The sequence below is a fragment of the Pipistrellus hanaki genome, assembly GCF_964339955.1.
Source record: "Pipistrellus hanaki genome assembly, chromosome: 1".
Taxonomy (NCBI): Eukaryota; Metazoa; Chordata; class Mammalia; order Chiroptera; family Vespertilionidae; genus Pipistrellus; species Pipistrellus hanaki.
Window position 1 is genome coordinate 153,057,962 of NC_140503.1, and position 25,894 is coordinate 153,083,855.

General features: G+C 39.4%; 2 protein-coding genes across 2 annotated transcripts in view; both read right to left on the reverse strand.

The window, feature by feature from the left end:
- LOC311629289 (SAP domain-containing ribonucleoprotein-like) overlaps positions 1–25,894 on the reverse strand; it is a 406,030-nt gene that overhangs the window by 156,531 nt on the left and 223,605 nt on the right.
- Positions 1–25,894, reverse strand: part of GRID2 (glutamate ionotropic receptor delta type subunit 2) — a 1,250,164-nt gene that overhangs the window by 11,141 nt on the left and 1,213,129 nt on the right. The window lies entirely within an intron of this gene.

The following is a 25,894-nucleotide window of genomic DNA, read 5'->3' on the forward strand; positions in this document are numbered from 1 at the left end:
CTTCTGTCATTTTCTTCATCCAGCTCCTAACTATTCTGTAGCCCCTCAGATGCTACTATGATTTCACCTCAAGTGGAGGGTCCCTAGACTGGTCTGTGTGCTCTAACTCAGCAGGCACCTCACCTGGGAGCAAGGGAGGCTAGGAAGGAAGATGGAACCTTTGCTTTTCCCTAACCATGTAGCTCTGGTTTCTCAACCATCGTGGTCTTCTCTGTGGGTGCAGAGCCTGGCTCTCAGGGATGCTAATGGGAAGGGAAGCATCAGGCCCTCTACCCTTGGTCTAACACCTGTCTACTTGCCCATCACTCATCTCCTACTCTCTGGTTAGAAGTGGTGCAGCATTCCTCTTCTCTCCTGGATATCCTTCTTATACCCCACATCTTCACCTGCATAGTGCAAGGGAAATTTAACTGTATAATGATAGAAACTCGATGACCTGAGACCCCCACACATTTCTTCAATTTGGAAGTATTGAGACAACTTGGAGTTAGGGATTGGTGAGGATGAAAATACATGATGCTACTGTCTTAAAAACATTGATCTATTACATACTTATGAGTTTTGTGTAAACAAAATTAAAGATATTTATGACAGAATCTCACTGCTTATTAATGGTTTATGTCACTTATCACTGAGAAAGAAATGTGGGACTAACTGAAAAAAAATTCTTTTTGAGTAAATCTATTTTGACCCAGAATGCCCACATTATTAAATTTATTTGCTGTGCTCTCACAAAATTTCCTCACCATGGTTACTGAGAAAGAATTAATAATAGCATGTAGATGATTTTTCAGAAAAACATCAGTTCAATAGGCTTTCATTTATTCATCATTTCTTTCATTCCAGTCTTAGAAAATGTAGATAAATTGGATTGAAGCAAAAACACTTATCAAAGATTCAGATTTAATTTTTAATTAAGTGAAGCACTCTGATTGGCATAGCCAACAGCATTATTTGCCCATTAGGCTTATGAATACAAATTCTATCAACTTTCTGTGAATCAGGTATTGGTCGATCTCCCTTCCTCCCTTCCTCCTTCCCTCCCTCCTTTCCTCCCTCCCTCCCTCCCTCCCTCCCTCCCTCCCTCTCTCCCTCCCTTCCTCTTTTTTCACCTCCCTCCCTCCCTCCCTCCCTCCCTCCCTCCCTCCCTCCCTCCCTCCCTCCCTCCTTCTTTTCTTCCTTCCTTCCTCCCTCCCTCAGAGAGGAAGGGAGAGATAGAAACAACAATAATGAGATAGAATCATTGATTGGCTGCCTCCTGCATATCCCTTACTCAAAATCAAGCCAGCACCCTGGGCATGTGTCCAGCAACCCAGGCATGTGGCCCTGACTGGAATCAAACCAGGGACCCAGCCCACAGGCCTATGCTCTGTCCACTGAGCCAAACTGGCTATGGTGCAACCATATTTATTAGAAAAACTAGAGGCTCTGTGCACAAATTCATGCATAAGAGGGGTACATGGAGGGGGGTGTCCCTTAGCCCAGTCTGTACTCTCTCCAATCTGAGACACCTCTAAGGATGTCTGACTGGATCCTGGCAGCATTGGGCCTAAATGGACAGTTGGTCATCCCTCCCACAATCCAGGACTGATGGCTCCCAACTGCTCACCTGCCTGCCTTCCTAATTGCCCCTAACTGCTTCTGCCTGCTAGCTTGATCACCCCCTAGCCACTCCTATGCCAGCTTGATCGATGCCTAACTGCTCCCCTGACAGCTTGTTTGCCCCCAACTTCCCTCCTCTGCCAGCCTGGTCACCCCTAACTGCCCACCCCTGCAGGGTTGATCACCTCCAACTGCCCTCCCTTGAAGGCCTGGTGCCTCCCAATTGCCCTTCCCTGCTGTGATGGCCATCTTGTGTCCACATGGGGGCAGGATCTTTGACTACATGGGGGCAGGCATCTTATGTGTTGGAGTGATGGTCAATTTGCATATTACTCTTTTATTAGACAGGATAGAGGTCTGGTGCATGGGTTGGGCCAGCTGGTTTGTCCTAAAGGGTGTCCTGGATCAGGGTGGGGCTCCTTTGGGGTGTGGGGCGGCCTGAGCAAGGGGCCTGTGTTAGTTTACAGGCCAGCTATGCCCCCCTGGCAACTCAATCGGAGGCCCTGGTATCTGTGATTTATTTATCTTCTACAATTGAAACTTTTTAGCCTGGAGCAGAGCCAAACATTCTGCTTGCTCAGTGGCAGCAGCCATTTCTGTTGGGATTTATGTATCTTCTATAATTGAAACTTTGTAGTCTGGTGTGGAGGCCTAGGCCGACCAGGACTGCAGAAGCTTGGCTTCCTCCATCTCCGGGGAAACCCAAGCCTCCCACCAGCTCTCTGTGGCCACAACCATCTTGGTTGGGCTAATTTGCATACTTGCTCCTAATTGGCTGGTGGGTGTGGCTTGTAGATGTAGCAGATGATGGTTAATTTGCATATTACTCTTTTATTAGATAGGATATTATCAATTGGAAGTTCCCTTCTTTCAACATTGAAGGTTTGCTCCAGGGCACTGTTCTTTCTGTTTTCATCAAATTCCCTTCAACATAGCAGAAATCCAGCCTTAACTTAGAGGTGCCTCTGGCCACTGGATGGCATCTCCTGGCTCAGGCTACCCACCTGCTCCAATGGCAGCCCACCCTGAGGCTGTGGGTGGGGTCAGACCTTGGGGGAGATACTTGAAGGAGGTTATCTTATCTAATAAAGACAATATGCAAATTGACTATCACTTCGGGACAAGATGGCAGTGCCCACAGCCAATAAGGAGGGAATATGCAAATTGATAAACAAAGATGATGGTGGCCAGCAGAGAGGCTTGCTTTGTTGCCATGGCAATGACACAGGTGTTCCGCCCTGCCTCAGCTGCTCCGGGCCTCTGAGCAGTGTGGGAAGGCAGAAGGCAGCTCTGGGCTGGAGCAAAGCCGGAAGGCAGTGGCTAGAGTAAAGACCCAGGTTCTGGGTGCTGGCAGCCAGGAGAAGGAAGGCCTATTCTTGCACGAATCTTCGTGCATTGGGCCTCTAGTAGGGAGTATAAATGGTGATGCAGGGAGACTTGACTTGGGTTGATGAACACACCATACAGTGTACAGATGATGTGTTGTGGAATTGTGCACCTGAAACTTGCATAATTTTGTTAACCAGTGTCACCCCAATAAATTCAATAAAAAGGAAATAAAAGGTACAACCTGTATATATTCTCATTGTTAAAAATCAGTCAATAGAGATAATCTAATTTAATAATTACAAGCCTATAAGATAGGTACTATTTTACAGTCCAGGGATAGCTACCCAAGACAACTAAGTGCAGCTATTGTGGCTAAGTGGTATAACGATATTAACATACTTCAGTATTTTTTATTAAGTGAAATCTCTTAATAATCAATAGTATTAAATACAATAAATATTTATTGATAACATCTTATGCCTCAGTAATACCAAATAGCATAAGAGATACTATTAGAATCTATTTATTTTGTTAAAATTGTATTTTTTAAACTAAATCTTTCAGTTAGTTGAGTCTAATGCCAGTTTCTTAAATCTAATAAACCAAGATGGACTAAAATCATATATATGATTATGGTATTTCAAATAAATTCACAAATAATCTTTGAGACCAGAAACCAGCAAAGTTTTTGTGTTAAGGGTCAGGTAGTCTGCATTTTAGACTTTGTGGGTCACATAGTCTCTGTTGCAGTTAGGAAAACTATGGCCTTTGTAGTTAGGAAAATTGGACTGAGCCAAATTTGGCCTGCTGGCTATAGTTGCTAACCTGTTTTAGACCCCCATCTCTCATTAAATACCTCAATGATGTCAGCAACTTTCCATTTCACTGAGCTATTGAAGTTCAGAGGGCTTACGTGACTTGAGCAAAGTCACATCATTAGAGAGTCTCAGTGTTTGTTTTAAAACTAGAGATTTTGAAGTAATAAAACAACAACAACAATTCCCACTACAGAAAACACCAGGAACAGGTGGCCTCACTGGAGGACTCTACAAACATTTAAAACAGAATTAACACCAATCCTCCTCAAACTTTTCCAATGTATCAAGGATGAGGGAATACTTTCAAACTCATTCTATGAAGCCAGCATTACTTTGATACCAAAATCAGATAAAATTATAGACCAATATACCTGATGAATATAGATGCAAAAATTCTCAAGAAAATATCAGCAAACCAAATTGAAGAACACATTAAAAGGATTATGCACCACCACCAAGTTTGATATATCCCTGGGATGCAAAGATGGTTCAATATATAAAGATCAATAAATGTAATACATCAATCACATCAATAAAATGAAAGATAAAAATCACAGGATTGACTGGGTGGCATGGCTCAGTGACCTATGGACCAAGAGGTCACGGTTCAACTCCTGGTCAGGGCACATACCCGGGTTGTGGGCTTGATTCCCCAGTGTGGGGCATGCAGTAGGGCAAGCCTATCAATGACTCTCTCTTATCATTGATGTTTCTATCTCGCTCTCTCTCTACCTTCCTCTTGAAATCAATAAAAATATATTTTTAAAAAATCACATGATTACGGTATTTCAACAGATTCAAAAAAAGCATTTGATAAGATATAACATCCTTGCATGACAAAAGCCCTTAATAGATTGGGTATAGAAAAAACAACCTAAGATAATAAAGCTCATATACAACAAATGCACAGCTAACCTTATGCTTGATGGAGAAAAATTGAATGTGTTTCCTGTAAGATTAGGAACAGGTCAGAATGCCTACTCTCACCACTCTTATTCAATACAGTACTGGATATGTTAGCTAGAGCAAATAGGAAATACACAGAGAAAAAAATGTATCCAAATCAGAAAGGAAGAAGTGCTATTTGCTGATGATATGGCCCCATAAAGAGAAAATCCTAAAGAGTAATCAAAAACTGTTGGTTTTAATCAATTGTTTTAGTAGAGTGGCAGGATACAAAATCAACATATAAAACTCAAATACATTCCTTTACAGTGATGATGAAGAAATTCAGAAAACTATCTCATTCACAAAAGCATCAAAAACAGAAAAATGCTTAGGAATAAATTTAGCCAAGGAAGTGCAATATCTATACAGTGAAAACTAAGATTTTGCTGAAAGGAATTAAAAAAGACACAAATGGAAAGACACCCCTTGTTCATAAACCAGAAGAAGTAATATTATTAAAATGGCCATTCTTGCCAAAGCCATCTATTGGTTCAACACAATCTCTGATATTCTTCATCAAAATAGAAGAAACAATCCAAAATTTGTGAGTGGGACCACAAAAGATCACAAATAACCAAGCAATCTCGAGGGGAAAAAAGGACAAAGCTGAAGGTATCACACTTTTGGATATACTACAAAGCCATGGTAATAAGAATAGTCTGATACTGGTGCAAATATAGGCACAGATACCAATGGAACAGATTAGAAATTCTGGAAGTAAAACTCAATGTATAAGGTCAATTAATTTTTTGCAAGGGAACCAAGAATAGCCAACGATGGAAGGGTAGTCCCTTAAACAAATGGTGCTAGAAAGACTGGAGAAACACATGCAGAACAATAAAATTACTAGTAAACCCCTATCTCACACCACTCATGAAAATAATCCAAAATGAATCAAGACTTAAACATGAGATCTGATTCCACATAACTCTTAGAAAAAAATGTAAGGAAGAAGCCCATCAATATTGGTTTTAGCAATGATTTTAGAACATGACGCCCAAAATACAAACAACAAAAGCAGAAAGCAATAAATGGGATTATATCAAATGCAAAAGCTTTTGCACAGCAATAGAAACATTTAACAAAATGAAAAGACAACCTACAGAATGCTAGAAAATTATTGCAAACCTTATATTGGGTAAGGGTTAATACCTAAAATATATAAAGAACTTAGTCAAATTAATAACAAAAATTCCAAACAATTCAATTAAGTAATGGACAGAACTAAATAGACATTTTTCTAAACAGGACATCAAAATGGCTATGAGATACATGAAAAGATGCTCAGTATCCCTAATTATCAAGGCAATGCAAATCAAAACTATAATGAAATGTCAGCTCAGACCTGTTTGAAGGGCTATCATCAAGAAGATAAGAGATAACAAGTGTTGGTGAAGATATGGTAAAAGAAAAACCTTATACACTGTTGGTGAGAATGTAAATTGGTCCAACAACTATAGAAAATAATATGAAAGTTCCTCAAAAAATTAAAAAATATCTACCGTACGATTCACCCATTGCACTTCTGGGTATATACTCAAAGGAAATGAAAACAGGATTTCCATGAAATTCATGTACTCTCATGTTTATTGCAACATTATTCACAATAGCCACGATATGGAAACAACCCAAATGTCCGTCAATGGACGAATGGATAAAAAATATATGTGGTACATACACACAATGAAATATTTTTCAGTCATGAAAAAGAAGGCTGTCCTTCCATTTGTGATAAAAGGATGAAGGTTGAGGACCTTATGGTAAGGGAAATAAGTCAGACAGAGAAAGACAAGTATGGTATAATATCACTTATTTGTGTAGTTAAAAAAAAAGCTAAGCCAGCAAATAAAATAATGGTTACCAGGAGATGGGAATGGGGGATAAGAGTGATGGTGTTTATGCCCTAACCAGTTTTGTTCAGTGGATAGAACATGGACCTGTGGACTGAAGGTTCCTAGGTTTGATTCTGGTCAAGGGCATATACCTTTGTTGCAGGCACATCCCCAGTACGGGTGTGCAGGAGACAGCTGACAGATGTTTTTCTCTCACTGATTTTTAAAATTTTATTTATTTTTATTAAGGTATTATATGTGTCATAGATGTTTCTAACTCTCTATCTCTCTCCCTTCCTCTTTGTAAAAAATCAATAATAATAATAAAAGAGTGATGGCGTTTACTAGTAAATGTACAAACTGGTAATGAATAGTGAATAAACTATAGAGATCTAATGTATAGTATAATGAATATAGGCAATAATACTGTGCTATCTGTAATATGATAAACATTGCTACATCTGCAATCATATTACAATATGTAAGTGTGTTAAAGTAATATACTGTACACCTTAGACTTACATAATGCTACATGTCAAATTTATTAAATAAAAAAAACCCTAGAGATTTTGAGTCTTATTCCAGTGCTTTTGACTATGTATTGTATATAAAATAATTAATATGTAGTAATGCCTATTATTGTGTGTGCCTTTAAATCAGTACAGAGTTATCATGTGTTGATTTTGTAACTTACCACCTAGGGAAAGGATTTTATGTATATCCTCTATATTAACAATGGCAGCATAATCATTCACTTGAATTTTGGGTTTCCTTGGTTTTTCTGATTATCTGGACTATACATCTAAACATATAGTCTTGAGATTGGGACTGCCCATGCTCTCCAAAAGTGATTGCCTCAATTATTCAAGATCAGCTGGGACTTACTATTGGAGGCCTGTCCTGCATTTGCCGAATCACTTTCTAAGCAATGGAAGCTTTATCTGGAAATCAAAGGGATATGAACAGATATTATCATGCTAAAAAGATTCCAGGGAAGTGATTTTGATTTACTAGGAATGGGTAAGACAATTAACAGAGGCAGAAAAGGTGGCATCTCTTTTAATAAAAAGTATCAATGGTTTTAATTATGTGTGACTAGAAGTACTGTGAACCAATTAGATGTTTTTCAGGGTTGGTAAAAATTACTATGGACGATTAATGAGAGTGACAGCATGTTAGTACTGGAAGGAAATGGGGGATGAGATCACATTTAACTCCTGCCCGTGGAGGTGAGGTGACCTGCCCCGGTCCCCACCTCAGGGCCAAATCGATAGGGCTGGATTTAATTATAAGCTCAGTTACTGAAGGCTGCTGCCTGTCAGAAACCCGCATAAAAAGAGACGTTTCCTGTATTGCTTTAAACATGACATCTCACTTTCAAATTTGAAAAAGATAATTTGATAACATCTTTAATTGGTCAGATCTGGTTTTCTTATTAAGAAAACAGTGTCCATGTCCTCAGGCAGCAAGTAATATCTTCCTAAGGCATCCATTTTTCTGTGTGTGGGAAATGAACTGTAAACTTTATCCAGATGACTATTTTCCAGAGGAAAACAATAAATGCATGCATAATACCACCAAGTTTATAAAGCACTCATCAAGAGCATTGCATATAATCTCATTTGCTTCTTACGACATCCTTGCGAGGGAGGAATTATATTGATTGATTAAATGATTCATTTTTCTCTCCCCACTACTCCTTATTCTTGAGAAAGGCTTTAAAAGGCTGATGTTATTAAGTTTTCATTTTAAAGCTGAGGAGTTTGAAGATAAGAGATGAAAATTTCCCAAGTCCACAAGACTGGTACATGATCCAGCCAGTTTTCATATCCAGGTCTTCTGGCTTATGTTTTTTTTTTTATTTTTATTTTTTGAATATTCCAAGAGCATTATTATCCCTAAAGAAAACCACTATAAATGAAAGCTGTCTCTTTATTTACTGCTAAATTATTAACTGAGGTTTTGACTACTCCAGTTCCTTGAATAACATGCATTTCATTGTACCCATTTGCAAACATTATACTTCATGTAACACATCCTGATATCCCCAGAGAGCCACATGAATATCTCATGAGTTCATTAATCTCTTTGCTATTAAATGTCAGATGAATTCATTGTCATGAGGCTCTTAGGGTCTGTGCCAATTTTATCAAAACACAATAGACAATAATATGGTGGTTACCAGAGGAGAAGAGGGGTGAGGGGAAGATAGAAAAGGGAGTAACATATATGGTGATGGAAAGATATTTGACTTCAGGTAATCAAAACACAATGCAATATACAGATGATGTATCATAGAATTGTATACTTGAAAACTATATAATTTTATTAACCAACTAGAGGCCCAGTGCACAAAATTTGTGCACGGGGGGTGTATTCCTCAGTCCAGCCTGCACCCTTTCCAATCTGAGACCCCTTGAGGGATGTTTGACTACCTGTTTAGGTTTGATCCCTAGGATTCCTAAATGGGCAGCTGGACATCTCTCACAATCCAGGACTGTTAGCTCCCAACTGCTTGCCTGCCTGCCTTCCTGATTGTCCCTAACCACTTCTGCCTGCCAGCCTGATCACCCCCTAACTACTCTCCTGCCAACCTGATTGATGCCTAACTGCTCCCCTGCCAGCCTGATTGCCACTAACTGCCCTCTCCTGCAGTCCTGGTAACTCCTAACTGCCCTTCCCTGCAGGCCTGGTGCCGCCCAACTGCTCTCCCCTGCAGGTCTGGTTTTCCCCAACTTCCCTCCTCTGCCAGCCTGGTCACTCCTAACTCCCTCCCCTGCAGGCTTGATCACCCCCAACTGCTCTCCCTTGCAGGCCTGGTCCCCCACAACTGCCCTCTCCTGCTGGTCATCTTGTGGCAGCCATCTTTGGGGGCAGCCATCTTTGACTATATGGGGGCAGCCATCTGTGTGTTGGAGTCATGGTCAATTTGCATATTACTCTTTCATTAGATAGGATGTCACCCCAGTAAATTTGATTAAAAAAGAAAGCAATATAGAGAAATATAGTAAATAAATTATATATATATATATATATATATATATATATATATATATATCTCCTATATAACAAAAGGCTAATATGCAAATAGACCGAAAGGCAGAAAAACTGGTCACTATGATGTGCACTAACCACCAGGGGGCAAGTGTGGAACATGGTGGACATCAGCCATGGCCAGATGGTGGAGCAGGTGAGTGGGGGCACCAGACCAAGGGGGGGCACCAATCACTGTCATTGGGGCGAGCTTCTGGTGGTTACGAAAATTCTTTCTCCCATGTGCTGTGCTCCTGCCCAGCACTTGTATCTTCTGCCGGTGCCAGCCATGCTTGCACCGATAGCCAGCACTGGAACTGCTCCTCATAACTGCTCCTGATGCCCAATGCTAGTCCCGATTGCTCGGTGCCATCAGCAGGTGAGAGTGGTGACTGTTGGCCCTGATTGCCCTTGAAGGCTTCTCCACCTCCCCCTGCTCCTGAGAGGTGATCATGGCAGAAGCTGCCATTCACCGCTGCTGCTGGCATCAGCCCCAATTGCTCCTTGCCCTCAGCGGGTGCGAGCAGGGCCAGTGCTGTCAACAGATGGGAGCAGTGGTGATGGGAGTAGTGGTGGGAGTGGGGCTGCAAGCAGACAGAGGACTGGGGGCCATTGAGGAAGGGGCCAGGCAGGGGTGTGGAGGATGGGCTGAGACCCACCCATGTACCTACCACAGCCCCACTGCCCACAGTTCCTTTCAAGGTGCACAAATTTGTGAAATGGGCTCCTAGTTTATATATACCAAGGCAGTGTGTTCAAAATAAGAAAGACCCTACTCAATGTGAGTAAACATTGTGAAGTTTTAATCTGTGTTTTGCAAACTTCCAGTTATCCCGAAGAAATTTTTTCTTAGCATTTAAGCAATAGCCAACAATATTTATTAACCACACAGCTATTTGGAAAACTGTGCATTATTTAATCTTTAACACTTAAAACAACTTTATGTTCAAATATTGATGAGGATATTTTGTTGGCTCTAAGAATCATCACACTTTATAGATGTTATTTGGCTGAAGATGAACCTTAAAGTTGAAATAAATGATGCAAATACAAATTGATCTCTCTCGGTCAGAGTCATCTCCTTCCACCACAAGTCTTGCACAGCTCAAGGGGGCAAAATCAGCCTTGTTCACAGAGAAGCAATTGCTTGAAAAATCAAATTAGCAACACGACAGATCTTAAGACTGTGGTGACTAGTGAACTTTAATTATTATATATTTTATGTGTTTATGCTGGCAGTAAAAGTCAAGCACTCATTATAGAAATGGCAGACATGATCTTTCATAAAATAAGTGCTGGGCAGCAAATGAATAGATAATCAGGATAATGAAAGCAAGCCAGAAAGATGCTGGAGAGCTGAAAAGACCCCAGCAATGGCTCCCACTGAGATAGAGGGCATAATTGCAATTGGAAAGAGAACACTTTTGGTGATCTTTTAAAATGTCAGCTTCATCCTTAAGCTCAGTGTGATATTTGGGTTATAGGGCAAAGGGGAAAAATTCCTTCATTCTGCAGTGAGAAACAGGCAGTGATCAGCTCTGCTTATAGCCACTATTCAGGCAATACAAAATCTTCTGATGCAGACCTTTCAAATGCATGTTTATAAAAAAGGGTCATAGAATCAAACTTGTTTTGCTCAGTGCTTTATACACACTTTATGAATATTTTCATATCTTTGAGCCTGACAAATAAATCTTAAAATAAGTAGGATGTTGAAGTCAGAGCTGTGTGTACGTCAATAAAGATTGTGATATGTCTCTTTGGCATAACATTAGGAGAGAGACAAGGAAAAGGAAATTTTTGAATGAACAAGCATTCTCATGACCATTTGAATAAACATCAAAAGTTTTATAGGCTGAATAAAAATTTAAATATATGGGAGGAATTCATTATTCTAAGAGCTGTTATAGTAGTAGAGACTTTAATAATGAGAATTCTTTTACAATGCAAATAGCATCTGACTCAGAGGTTGTATATTGATATATGCTTTAAAAAACTAAAGGCATATTTGTATTAAAGTTAGTAGATGAACTAAGTGTAATTAAAAATTTCAGCCAAGAGTTAGATCTTTGATAATAGTACAACTTTAGGACAACAATACCACTGTTTTACCCATATTTTCACAGATGGAAAGTCTAAAGAATTTTATAATTATACTAGTAGCCCTGTGCATGAATCCGTGCCAAGTAGCTTGCTGCCACTTGCTTCAGCTGGCCACTGGCCCACCACGCTGGTAGCTCTCCTCTGCTCATAACTCACTGCCCCACCCTCCTGTAGCTTCCCCCGCCCCTCCTTGTAGCTTGCTGCCCTGTTCCCTCCTGTAACTCTCTGCCTCCCACTTGCTGGCTGACCTGCCCCCTCCTGTAACTCTCCTCCCCCTGCTTGAAGCTCGCTGCCTCACCCTCCTGCTGATCCATGATCCAGTCTTCACGTGGCCCATCATTATGCCTCAGGGCATAATGGATAATTAGCATATTTCTCTCTTATTATATAGGATTCTAAGTTGTTCTTTTAAAAAAATATATTTTATTGATTTTTTACAGAGAGGAAGGGAGAGGGATAGAAATTTAGAAATATTGATGAGAGAGAAACACCAATCAGCTGCCTCCTGCACACCTCCCACTAGGGATGTGCCCACAACCAAGGTATGTGCCCTTGATTGGAATCGAACGCAGGACCCTTCAGTCTGCAGGCCGACGCTCTATCCACTGAGCCAAATCGGTTTCAGCAAATTCTAAGTTTTTATATGTTTTATATTATGTTGAGCATTGTTCCAACACTATTGGACAAGTGTTCCAAAATTTTTTGTAAAGAGCACTAAGATAGTATCATAACAAATTTTTCTGAAGGTGACTAGAACCATAAAAAAATTATCAGTCTTTCCAATTAAGACTTTTAAGAAAGTGAATTCTACTTTCTAACTTCTTTCCATCATGAATTTGAACATGTATCCTATATAATAAAGAGAAATATGAAAATTAACCCTCATGCCCTCACAAGATGGCTGACTACAACCAGGCTGGCAGGGAGGTTAGCCAGGGACAACCAAATGACTAAACAGCAGGCTGCATGACCAGGCTGGCAAGGAAGGGGCTGTGAAGGGCAACTGGGCCAGCGGGGGTGAGGGGGAGCAGTTGGGGATAACCAAGCCAGCAGAGGGGGCATCAGGCCAACATATAGAGACAGAAAGGGGTGATTAGGCCAGCAGAGGGGGCAGTAAGGGGTGACCAGGCTGATGGGGGAGGGGAAGTTGGGAGCAACCAGGCTGACAGGAAGGGGGCATTTGGGAGCTACCTGGCTGGCAGTGGGGGGCAGTTAGGGGCAACCAGGCTGGCAGGGGGGAGTTAGGGGTGATCAGGCCAGCATACAGAGGCAGCAAGGGGTGATCATGCTAGCAGGGTGGGGGGCAGTTAGGGGTGACCGGGCAGGCAGGCAGATGAGTGATTAGGAGCCAGCGGTCCAGGATTGTGAAAGGGATGTCTAGGGTGCGGTTAAACTGGCAGTCAGACATCCCCCAAGGGGCCCCAGATTGGAGAGGGTGCAGGCTGAGCTGAGGGGACTCCCCTGCACAAATTTTGTGCACCAGGCCTCTAGTGTTTCTATAAAGGTGGAAAAAAACACCCAAAACTGTTTCTTGGATGACTATTCTACTGTGTAATTCCCTAGTGCGATTATGTGTTCTGAAAGGGGCAGCACAATAAAAAGCACCATGAAAAAGGGTCACCAAATGTTAGTTTTGGAACTCGGGGCAGTTTAGACAACCTTTAAGAGTAGGTGTTGTCTAATAGACCTCATAATGAAACCTACCTTGCTGGCAGTTTGATTTTTGGACCTCTGGTCTTCAGAACTGTGAGAAATAAGTTTCTGTTGTTTAAGCATCCTGGCCTGTGGTATTTTATTATAGCAGCCCAAGTATACTAATTCATATGGATTGTGAAGCATATAGTACAGCAGCAAGTATCATGATTTCAGAGTATGGTTATCAGTTAGGAGTAGCTTTTCTATTCAGCACTTTTCTAACTCTGGAATTCTCTTCTGATTTACTTCTTACTTCCTCTAAATTATGTTTGGAATAGAACTGATTTCAGACTCAGAAACTGCAGTATTTGTGGTTTTTCTTCCCCCTATCAATATTTCAGATGCTAATAATAAAGATTAGAGTGGATATAAATGACATAGAGACTAAAAATCAATACAAAATATCTATAAAACCAAGAGCTATTTCTTTGAAAAGAAAAACAAGATTGACAAGCTTTTAACCAAACTCATAAAGAAAAAGAGAGCACCCAGATAAGTAAATTCAGAAATAAAAGACAAGTAACAACTCACATCACAGAAATACAACAGATTGTAAAAAAATGTTATAATCAACCATATGCCAGCAAGTTAGACAACCTGGATGAAATTGATAAATTCCTAGAGATATACAATCTTCCAAAACTGAATCAGGAAGCATAACAAAATCTGAATAGTATGATTACAACTAGTGAACTGAAGCAGCAATAAAAAACTTCCATAAACAGAACTAACAACAATCATTCTCAAACTATTCAAAAAAATTCAAGAGGAGATAAGACTCCCAAACTCATTTTATGAGGCCAGCATTCTTCTAATTCCAAAACCAGATAAAAGCACTACAAAGAAAGAAAAGTATAGGCCAATATCCTTGATGAACATAGACGCTAAAATCCACAACAGTACATTAAGCAATATGTTAAAAAGATCATATACCATGATCAAGTGGGATTTATTTCAGGGATTCAAGGATGGTACAAAATTCACAAATCAAAAAATGTGATACACCACATAAACAAAATGAAGGATAAAAAAAATCACATGGTCAATAGATACAGAAAAAGCATTTGATAAAATCCAGCACCCATTTATGATAAAAATTCTCAGCAAAGTGGAAATAGAGGGACATAACTCAACATAATAAAGGCCATATATGACAAACCAACATTATACTCAATGGTCAAAAGCTAAAAGTGCATCCCTTAAGATCAGGAACAAGACAGGAATATCTGTTTTCGCCACTCTTATTTAACATAGTACTGGAGTCCTAGCCATGGCCATCAGACAAGAAGAAGAAATGAAAGGCATGCAAATTGGAAATGAACAAGTGAAAACTGCCATTACTTGCGATGACATGATACTCTATATAGAAAACCCTAAAGACTACACCAAGAAGTACTTGAACCGATAAATGAACTCAGTAAAGTAGCAGGACATAAAATTAATATTAAGAAATCAGTGGCATTTTTATACACTAATAATAAACTATCAGACAGAGAAACTAAGAAACAATCCCATTTACAATGGCAACAACAACAAAATAAGATCCCTAGGAATAAATTTAAATAAGGATGCAAAGGAGTTGTACTCAGAAAATTATAAGATACTGAGGAAAGAAACTGAGGAAGATAAATATAAGTGGAAGCATATACCATAATCATGGATAGATGAATTAACATCATTAAAATGTCCATACTACTCAAAGCAATCTATAGATTCAATGTCATTTCTATCAAAATACCAGTGGTATATTTCCTAGAACTAGAACAAATATTCAGAAAATTTTTATAGAACCACAAAATATCCCAAATAGCCTTAACAATCTTGAGGGGGGAAAAAAAGACAAAGTTGGAGATATCGCACTACCTGATATCAAACTATACTACGAGGCCATATTAAACAAAAAAGCATTGTACTGCCATGAAAACAGAAATATAAATCAATGGAACAGCACAGAGAGCCCAGAAATCCCATGCTGTTATCATCAGTTAATATTTGCCAAAGAGGCAATAACATACAATGGGGTAAAAACAGTCTATTCAATAAATGGTGTTGGGAGAATTGGACAGATACACGCAAAAATATCAAACTAGACCAGTTTCTGATACCGCACACAAGAATAAACTCAAAATGGATTAAAGAGTTAAAATGTAAGACTTAAACCAGTGGTTGGCAAACTGCGGCTCTGTTGACTTATGAGTTTGCCGACCACTGCATAAGGCATTACCCTTACTCTGAAGTTTTGACTTCAGGTTAAAGACATTAGTACATTATTAAAATGTTTTTTTTTAAACTGTTTTCCCTAAGGCAGTGGTCGGCACACTCATTAGTAAACAGAGCCACAGTTTGCTGACCACTGACTTAAACCATAAAAAACCCAGAAGAAAACAGAAAGTAAAATCTCAGACATTTCTTGTAGCAATATTTTTTTGTGATATCACCTCAGAAAAGGGAAGTAAAAGAAAAAAGAAACAAATGGTACTATATAGAGCTAAAATGTTTTCGAATAGCAAAGAAAATCATCAACAAAATGAAAAGACAACAAGCTGAAGGGGAGAACATATTTGCCAATGCTATATCTGATAAGAGATTAATATCCAAAATTTGGAAGAAACGCAAACAACCCAACACCACCAAAACAAACATTTTAATTAAAAAATGGGCAAAGGATCTGAAGAGACATTTCTCCAAAGAAGACATAGAAATGACCACAGACATATGAAAAGGTCACTAATCATCAGAAAAAAAGTAAATTAAAACCACAATGAGATATCACCACACACTTGACAGTATGGTTTTTGTCAATAAATCAACAAACAGCATTGCGAGGATGTGGAAGAACAGGAACCCATATGCACTGCTAGTGGGAATGCGTATTAGTGCAGCCACTGTGGAAAAAGCATGTAGTTTGTTCTAAAAATGAACAATTGAACTGCCTTTTGACCCAGCGATTCCACTTCTGGGAATATATCCCAAGGAACTTGATACATTGACTCAAAAGAATATATGCTTTGACTCAAAAGAATATATGAACATATCCTTATGTTCATTGCAGCACAATTTATAATAGCCAAGATTTGGAAGCAACCCAAGTGCCCATCAGTAGATGATTGGATAAAAAAGCTGTGGTACATTTACACAATGAAATACTACTTGACTGTAAAAAAGAAGGAAATTGTATCTTTTGCAACAGCATGGGTGGGCCTAGAGGGTATTATGCTAAGTGAAATAAACCAGTCAGAGAAAGACAAGTACCACATGATTTCACTTACATGTGGAATCCAATAAACAAAATAAACTAGCAAACGAAATAGAAACAGACTCATACATACAGAAAACAGACTGACAGCTGTCAGTGTGGAGGAGGGTTAAGGAGCTGGGTGAATAAGGTGAAGGAATTAAACAAAAAAACCCATAAAAAACCAAAACAACCTCATAGACACAGATAACACTGTGGTGATTGCCAGAGAGAAAAGGGGAGGTGGAGGGGAAGTTGTAGGGGAGAGGGAAACTTAGACTTTGGGTGGAGAACACACCACACAACATACAGATGATGTATTATAGAATGGTACACTTGAAATCCACATAATTTTATTAACCAATGTCACCTCAATAAATTCAATAAAATATGAAAAAAATTAAGATGCCTTTAAAAACTAGAATACATATAAAAACATCTTCCTTTTAAAAAATACCACTTTATAATTTGCAAAGCATTTATAGTGTGATTATCTTGCTTTATTACACAGTCTACATTTAAAACAATTCCTCTACTTTGTCATTTGCTTTAATAAGCAAAGTCTTCCTTTATAAACCTCCATTGATTTAACCCCTGTGATGTGAAATTCTATATTTGGGATGTCACAGCCATATAAAAAACATTTCCTAATAAAAATTGTGTAGACAAGAGTGTGGAGGAGATATTTAAACTTAAGAAAAAAATTTGTTTTCAAATACTTCACATGTGATAACCTGATGACAAACCTGAGAAATGACTAAAAACAAACAAACAAACAACAACAATAACAACAACAACAAAAAAGAACCAAAAAAACCCCTAATTACAAATTGTTATTTAATACAAAATTCTAAAACCTTTACTTTGAAAGGTAGTTATCTTTACTTTTGTTGGTAGGAGTCAAACTTCATAAAAAACGTAGTACCATTACACGTGTATCATTTGTTTTTAGGCTAATACTAAACACCCACTCTTTGGCTTTATGTTAATAAGTAGGAACACAAATTTTAGATAGGCTACATGGATTCCTCAAGTAGTTTCAGGAATAAGTCTTATTTGGCATAGAAGTATTAATGGTTGTCTTTTTGTTTATGAGGCAGCAAACTGAGGTACCCTAATATAAATGGTTATTTATAAAAAATTACATAATGTGTCACAAAGTAGCAGTGAGACTCATCTGATTCCATGCGGAAAGGATAATGGATGTGTTACTGCTCCATTTCACAATTTAGTTTTCCCACGCATGGGAGATATGCTGGGGATTAGTCTATTCCATCTTCTTAATGAGACTTATCTATTACCTCAGATAATGTGTCTATTTTCTTTAAGCAGCAGGACTAACTGCTTTACTGGAGGGAAGTTTTCAGCTGTTATAATATTAGAAAAAAAAATTACCAATAGATATAAAGGGAACAGTCTTATTTTTCCATGTACCGATGTGTCCAGACAAAATGAAATGGCATAGATGTGCTGTTGTTATGAAAGAGATGTTGACTCCCACGGATCCTGTGCAAATTCTTGAGAGCTGCTTGTTATGTTTCCATGATAATAGCAAGAGCTATATGCACGGCAATGTTTACTTACTTGATGATATTATGGGAGGCTTCAGTAACTCTGAGAAGAGGCTTGATAAAAATTGAGTGTCATTTAGTCCTGATAACAATTGTCAAAAGGACTCCGTGGCTGGTTTCTTTTTGCAAAATAGGTCTGGTCATACCATATATGTGCATGTATGAAATGGAGGCATTTGCGAAGCCTGCTGTTTCTCTACCCCAAATATAGCATAATCAGCCTTTCAGATCTGTTCCAAGTCTTGGTGAATTAGAAATAAAAGCAACCTATCTACGCGGGGACCTAAAAATATTTATAAAAGCTTTGATGAATAATTGTGAAAGTGCAATTTACCCATGTTTGAATAGCCCGCTATGTTTTTCAGTAACCGAATTGCTCAGAATATTGGTAAAGTGGGAAGAATTTTACCTTGTATATGGTGGTAAGCAATACTGGACACTATGTCGATTTGCTTCTAGGTGAGTCAAAAGTATAAAACCTCTGATAAAGGATCACCAAGGTAAAAATTCATTCCATATAGATCCCTGCAAGGAATGGCTCCCATATAATGGGCATGTTACCATGGCAACAGGGTAATGTGAGAAACAGATCCACGTCATAGGTACCATTTCCCTTGTTGGCTTACTTTCTAGGAGAGGCTAAGCTCTATGGGATTAGAGTGAATGTCCTTTGAAGTGATTTTCCTGAAGTCATAATGGAAAAAGGAGAGTTATGTTCTCATCCAGTTCTTGTAGTGAGGTATATTCTGCAACATGAACCAGAAGAAATTAAAATGTCAGAATTGCTTCTAGATTCCTTGTGACATTAGGCACCTTTCAGCGAGTCTCAGCGAGGAGACAGGACCCTGGAGTCTGCCCTGTATCTTTCTTATATAAGAATCGATCTGAGATGCATGAACAAGATAAGCTGGTAGCAGGGTGAACATCTCAGGGTAGAGTACAGAAGAAGAAGGAAAGAGGATGTCATTGCTTAATCACTAATCATAGCCTAAGACTGTTGAGCAGAGTTCTTTGGTTTCTGAATTTTTTAAATGGTTTTTAACATTTGGATTCAATTTTCTTTCAGCTCTGGGCAGAGGCTGCCTGTCAGCCTGCAGAGGGGAAGTACAGCAAATGATGTCCAAGGAAGTCATGTAGGTGGCAGGGCCGCGTAAGTCCCAGCAGAACCTCTGTGAATCAATGGTGACTATTCAGTTCCTCTCCCATCACCTTCTCCTACCCCATGTCAGCCTTATCACTTCCACTTGTGATAAATCAGAATATGATCCATGTAGAAAACGAGGGCTGCAAAGCGTCAAAAGGCATAACTACAATCTACTAGGTAGGTTAGTGGGCAAAAAAATAAATGGATGGTATGAATTCTAAGCACAAAACTAATTGCAATTATGCAGGTGGATGGAAGGCAAAGGCATGGTAAATGGCCATCAAGGAGAAGCCAAAGAATGATAGGGCGGTCCAGAGGAAGGTTTAGGAAATATGAAGGCGGGGAAGTAACATAAGGACTGAGATTTTTGGAAAAGACAGTATAGCAGTTAAGAGAATGAGTACTAGAGTTAGACTGATTTTTGTGGAATCCTGGTTTCATCACTTCTTGAATGTGTTACCAGCAAAATAATATAACCCTTCTGAGTTTCAGTTTTTCTAATCTATTGACTAAAACAATAACAATATTAAATTGTATTGCGTATGAAAAGTACTCAGCATGATATCTGACATAAAGTACATTCTCAGCACCAGGCAGCTATTATTTTAATTATTACAGTAGTAAAGACTAAGATGTGTACCCATGATGACATACTGGAGTCCACTTGCTATAGGTTTCCAATTTCTCTTTTCAGAACTAAAAGCTGACACAGACAATGGCTACATCCAAATCCACAGTGTTGTTTAAGGTCAAGTGTCCATCCTGATAGTTCAGCCAAAACGTAAATAAAGTATTAGCATGTCAAGTACTGAGATTTTGGGTGAGGAAGCAGACAGCTGTGAAAAGCCAAGGGAAACAAGGGAGGTAGTGAGGATGACAGCATGAAGCTTTTAGGAGGCCAAACCAGGGGTTAGAGGCCTTGTGAAGACAGCAGGAAGAGCCTCAATTTCAGTGTCATCATTTACTAAGCTCTTAAACATGTTCTCACTAACCTTTCCCCGACCTGGGCTTAGTTTGAGGGACAGAATATGATTTGGGGTGAGGACACTTCATTGCAATAGAACTAGCTCACTCTCTAGAAAGCTTGTCAAGTTGAGCCCGAGGATGCCACCGAAGGCCCTGTCGCTGCATCGCAAATCCAAAGCTGCGCGGGAGGCAACACAGTAAATCACTGCCCTTCCCAGGAAGGCTGCCATCAATAATGCCATAAGAGCATCCCCCCACAAGAACCGGTAACTGCCTGGAGCTGTGGGAGACCCATTACAGCACTGAGGATTTGATGTGGAAAAATGAGAGGAATAAAATAGTTCACAAGAAGAAAAATACATGAAAAGCAACACCAACATAGGTTTAATTATGGAGGCTTATTCTCACCCTAGGGGAAAGCATACATTCCGAAGGCAGCCACAGATCAACAGATAGCACAATGAGTAGATTTTTCGTTATTTATGAGAATTTGACTTTTAGACATTTCATGAAATCAAGTTTTAAGTTTTATCCCGGGCAGAAGAAACAAGGTTGTCCACTGATACTCAGAAATTCACAATACTTGATCTTGTTGTCAGTAATATTAAAAATTTACCTGTTTTGGCAATGTCAGTGCATTTTCATGTATATGAGTTTTTGATGACTTGACAATGACCCTCGCTTAGGCACAAACTTGACTTGGGAATTCCAGATAGAAATTGCAGCATAAGGGACTCTAGAGATTAATCCACCTCTAGTTATTACTGTGACATGTCCCATAGCAACTCTTTCAATCTTTCCTACATTTACCCCAGCCCTGAGTTACACTTTCCCCTGTCTCATTCTTAGCAGCAGATCTTACTTCCTACATTATTGAGCACATTAAGCCACTGGGTAGAAACTCCCTCATCTCTTTTAAGAGACATCACCCTCTCTTCCTTCCATCCTAACTTTTATAAAGAGTGTCCCTATTCTTTGTCAAGGTTAAATTTTAACAGAAAGTCTTTATCTCCAATTACATGTGATTATTCAGGTTATTAGACACTTGTAGGATCATCAGAATCCCTTGCATTTCCTTGGCTATAAACCAGAGATTCTAATTTACTAGTTATGGGTTGGTATCTGGGAATATATCCTATAAAATAAAAGCCTAATATGCTAAGTGTCTGGTCGTCTGTTCAACCAATCAAAGCACAATATGCTAATGATATCCTAAGGCCACTCAATCACTCACTATGATATGCACTGACCACCAGGGGGAAGATGCTCTGACCGGTAGGTCAACTTGCTGCTGGCATCTGGCGAGTTGGGACTGAGTGAGAAGAGCTGGACATGCCCTGGAGCCCTCCTGCGGTCCCTCCCTGGCTGGCCAAACCCCGGTCATGCACCTGTGGGGTCCCTTGGCTTGGCCTGCACCCTCTCGAAATTTGGGACCCCTGAGGGGATGTGGGAGAGCTGGTTTCAGCTTGATCCTGCAGGCCAGGCCGAGGGACCCTACTGGTGCATGAATTCGTGCACTGGGCCTCTATATATATATATATATATATATATATATATATATATATACACACACACACACACACACACACATATATATATTGTATGTATGTATATACACACACACACACACACACATATATATATATACACACACACACATATATATATGTATATATTTTTTATCTTTACATTTATCTTCATCTTTATCTTTATTGTTGAAAGTATTACAGATGTCCCCTTTGGTTTTTTCCCATTGACTCCCCTCCCCTCCCTCCCCATCCTGCACCCTCCCTTCTCAGGCCTTCACCACACTATTGTTTGTGTCCAGGGGTTATGCCTATATGCATATAAGTTCAGTTAGTCTCTCCCCATCCCCATCCCCACCTTTCAACTGAAATTTGTCAGTCTGTTCCATGCTTCTATATCTCTGGATCAGTTTGTTTTGTTCATTAGATTGGGAATCTATATCTATATCTATATCTATATCTATATCTATATCTATATCTATATCTATATCTATATCTATATCTATTTATCTATCTATATATATATATTTAATATATTTTATTGATTTTTTACAGAGAGGAAGGGAGAGGGATAGAGAGTTAGAAACATCGATGAGAGAGAATCATCAATCAGCTGCCTCTTGCACACCCCCTACTGGAGATGTGCCCGCAACCAATGTACATGCCCTTGACCAGAATTGAACCCGGGACCTTTCAGTCTGCAGACCGATGCTCTATCCACTGAGCCAAACCAGTTTTGGAGGGAATCTATATTTTTATGCATCACTCTCCCCAGAAGATTCTGAAAATCAGGCTGGTTTAGCTATCCTTTGTACTCTCTCCAGAAGCTTGCTTATAGTTTTCCAATGAATCAACAAAGGATTGTCAGCTCCTTAGGTCAGGCAATGGTGTCTTAGGGAATTCTGTGTGTTCTGCAGTTCTCACCAGAGTAGTTTGCACATAGGATGCATTCCATCAATATGCTGGATGAAAGGCAAAGCTAAGGAAGGAAAACTATATAAGCTGTGCTCACAGGTGGCAGCAGACAATAACAATTGCTAATCATGTCTCACATTTACTGAGCACCTATTTCTTCATCTGCATTATTCACTTTACAGGAATTCACTTATCTAATTCTTGAAACCACACCAATGAGGTTGTTACTGACTTCATTTCCATTTTTATATATGTAGAAACCCAGGATCAGGGAAGTGGAGTGATTTGTGTGAGATCACACATCTAAAGAGTGTTTATTTTTTATTTTTATTTTTGGCAGGGAGACGGAGAACAAAAAAACCCACACATTGCAGAGATTCATTAAAGAATCATTACCTAGTTCTCTGGAGGGTGAGGTCACATTGGCAAAGTGATTGAAGAGTGTGTTAAAAAGGAGGTGACTACTTGAAGGGAGGCTTTATTGAGGTGGAGAGAAAGGGCATAAGCCTATCAGGAGAAGTTTAACCAGGAAGTGTGGCCACGGTGAGACAGTAGCTGGAGTTTGGCTCTCAGCACCCTTCATCAGTTGGAGAGGCTCAGTGTTACTGCTTCTGATCTTTGTCTACCCGCTTCCAAGATTGAGAAAAAAGACAGATGACAGACAGGCCAGCTCTATGAAGCATGGGTTTTCTTTTCATTTGGATTGTTTTCCAATCAGTCACTAAACTTTCATTTTCCCCTTGAAAAATCATCCCTAACTGACTTCTCCCTCCTTCCTAATCCATGCCTCGCTTTGTAAACGACAAATTCCTCTTATACTTTGCAACTCTGATGTCTTCTAATTTAGGCAATCTTCTAAAAGCCCAAGTTCAGGAAACAAGTACATTTTAAACAACACCAAAGAGAAAATTTAAAGTAACAAAACAAAATTGAAATGGTTTTTAAAATCTTGCCAATCTGTCTCTCTGCCCCATCCCCCTTACACACACACACACACACACACACACACACACACACACACAGAGTTGCCTCTTACAGGCACTCCAACCTGCAACAGTGGTACGTGTCCTTGACCAGAATCAAAACCAGACCCTTCAGTCCATGGGCCCATGCTCTATCCTTGAGCCAAACTGGCAAGGGCAGTAATACTTTGAGTTGAGCCCAAATGTGACGATAGCTGAAGTATACCTGTACTTATCCAATGTAGCTCTGGTTTACTTAATATTTATTACCTGGCAAAGTGCTTGACTACTACAAGGAAATATGAAGACACAATACGTTTACCACAATGATCTATGTTTTCTTTTGGGCCATTTCTTTAACATAAAGAAACTCCCACAACAAAACAAGGTAAGGAATTCAGTGCTCCTCCTTCCCTCCTCCCCTCTCTCTGTCAGGCCCCACATCATACAAGACCTTGCAAGAAGTAGCATGGGTCACTTGGAACATGTTGAAGCTGTTTTGAGGGGTTAGAACAATAGAAATAAAAAGAGAAAAAAAAAGACATGGGATGTTTTGAGGGAAGTATGCCTTCTATCTTCTTTAAACAAAACCTTGGTTTAGATTCCTATAATCATTTAGTGCCTTAAGACATTTTTATCGCTGGCAGAAGTGACTCTAGATTTCTGTCCAAAGACACATTCCAGCTAATTACAACTGGCCTTCTCAAAACTCCCCGAGGAACCATCTGAATCATGCAGAGAGGTTCTTGCTCCAAAATTCTTTTCTGCCTTTCAGTTTTTGAAGTCTCCCAGAATCTTTCTGGGTAAAAAACATTCCATTGATGTTACATAATTTACAATAACCACTCCCCCCTGCAAACAAATGAACTGTTGGCCACACAAAATATATGAGGTTTTCAGGATGGATGCCCTTATTGCTCTATCTCTACATCACTGACCAAGTTGTTAGAGGGTGGCTTACAATAGACAGATCCACACAGCATCTCCAAACACTGTCTCACTCAGTTAAACTCCAGAATAAACTCAAACCTGTTTTCTGTGTAACAGTGATTAATTGACTAGCTCATCTATTCTTGATGGTAAATAAATGGCATAGGAACTGACCAATCAGAACCAAATCTAGGTGCTGTGGGAGCTTTTGACTCTGGCATAGAACTGACCAATCAGAAACTGACTGGCATAGAAACTGACCAAATTTGCCTGCAGGGGAGGGCCATTGGGGGTGAGATCAGGCCGGCAGGGGCGGGCAGTGGGGGTAACCAGACTGGCAGTGGTGATCAAACTGGCAGGCAGAGGCAGTTAGGAGTCTAAACTGGCAGTTGGACATCCCCTAGGCAGTTTCCAATTAGAGAGGATGCAGGCTGAGCTGAGGGAACCCCCTTTTTGTGCACGAATTTCATGCACCAGGCCTCTAGTGTATATATAAAATTCCACTTGACAGAAGATATGTACAGCAGTTTTAGTGTACATAAGGTGGTTAATCTTTATAAAAAGTGTAAAACTACATCAAGGAATAATTACCCACTCTTTTCAAAGTGCTCTACATGGCATAAAGTTCATTTAACAAACAATTATGAGCAGCTACTATGTTCCAGGCATTAAGCTGGTATTAGAGAACAATGATAAGCAACAGGAGATGGTCCCTGACCTCACCAAGCATATAACCCATTGGTGGAGATTGGCAGTAATAAAATGATAACACAAATCTAATATTACATTAAGAGAAGAGCTACAGATGGAGATATTTATGGAGTCTATATTTATGGTATTTGATTCATTCAGATAATTCAGGGATCATATATATGTTTCAGAATAGTCTCTGACTCTAGAAATTGTTTGCAGAGTTAAACTAAACAAAGCAGCATGGAAGAAGAAAGTTATGGATAGATGCACTCTTTGACTTTAAAATTAAATTACATGCACTTTTGAAGAATGGCTTCCAACTTTATTTCAGTGGAGTAACAGAACTTTGGGCAAATCTTTCTAAAAAGTGTTATGGTCAGTTAAAATGGATGCCATAATACAGTTTTTTTTTTGTTTTTTTTTAAAAATAAGTGTTATGTACCTTTTGCTAGATTTACTTTGAAAATATAAGACTCTTGTCTTATATAATATGCATACACACACACACACACACACACACACACACACACACACACACAAATAAGGTAAGAGTGAAAAAAATATTTTCTTCCAACCCTTTTCAAAATACCTG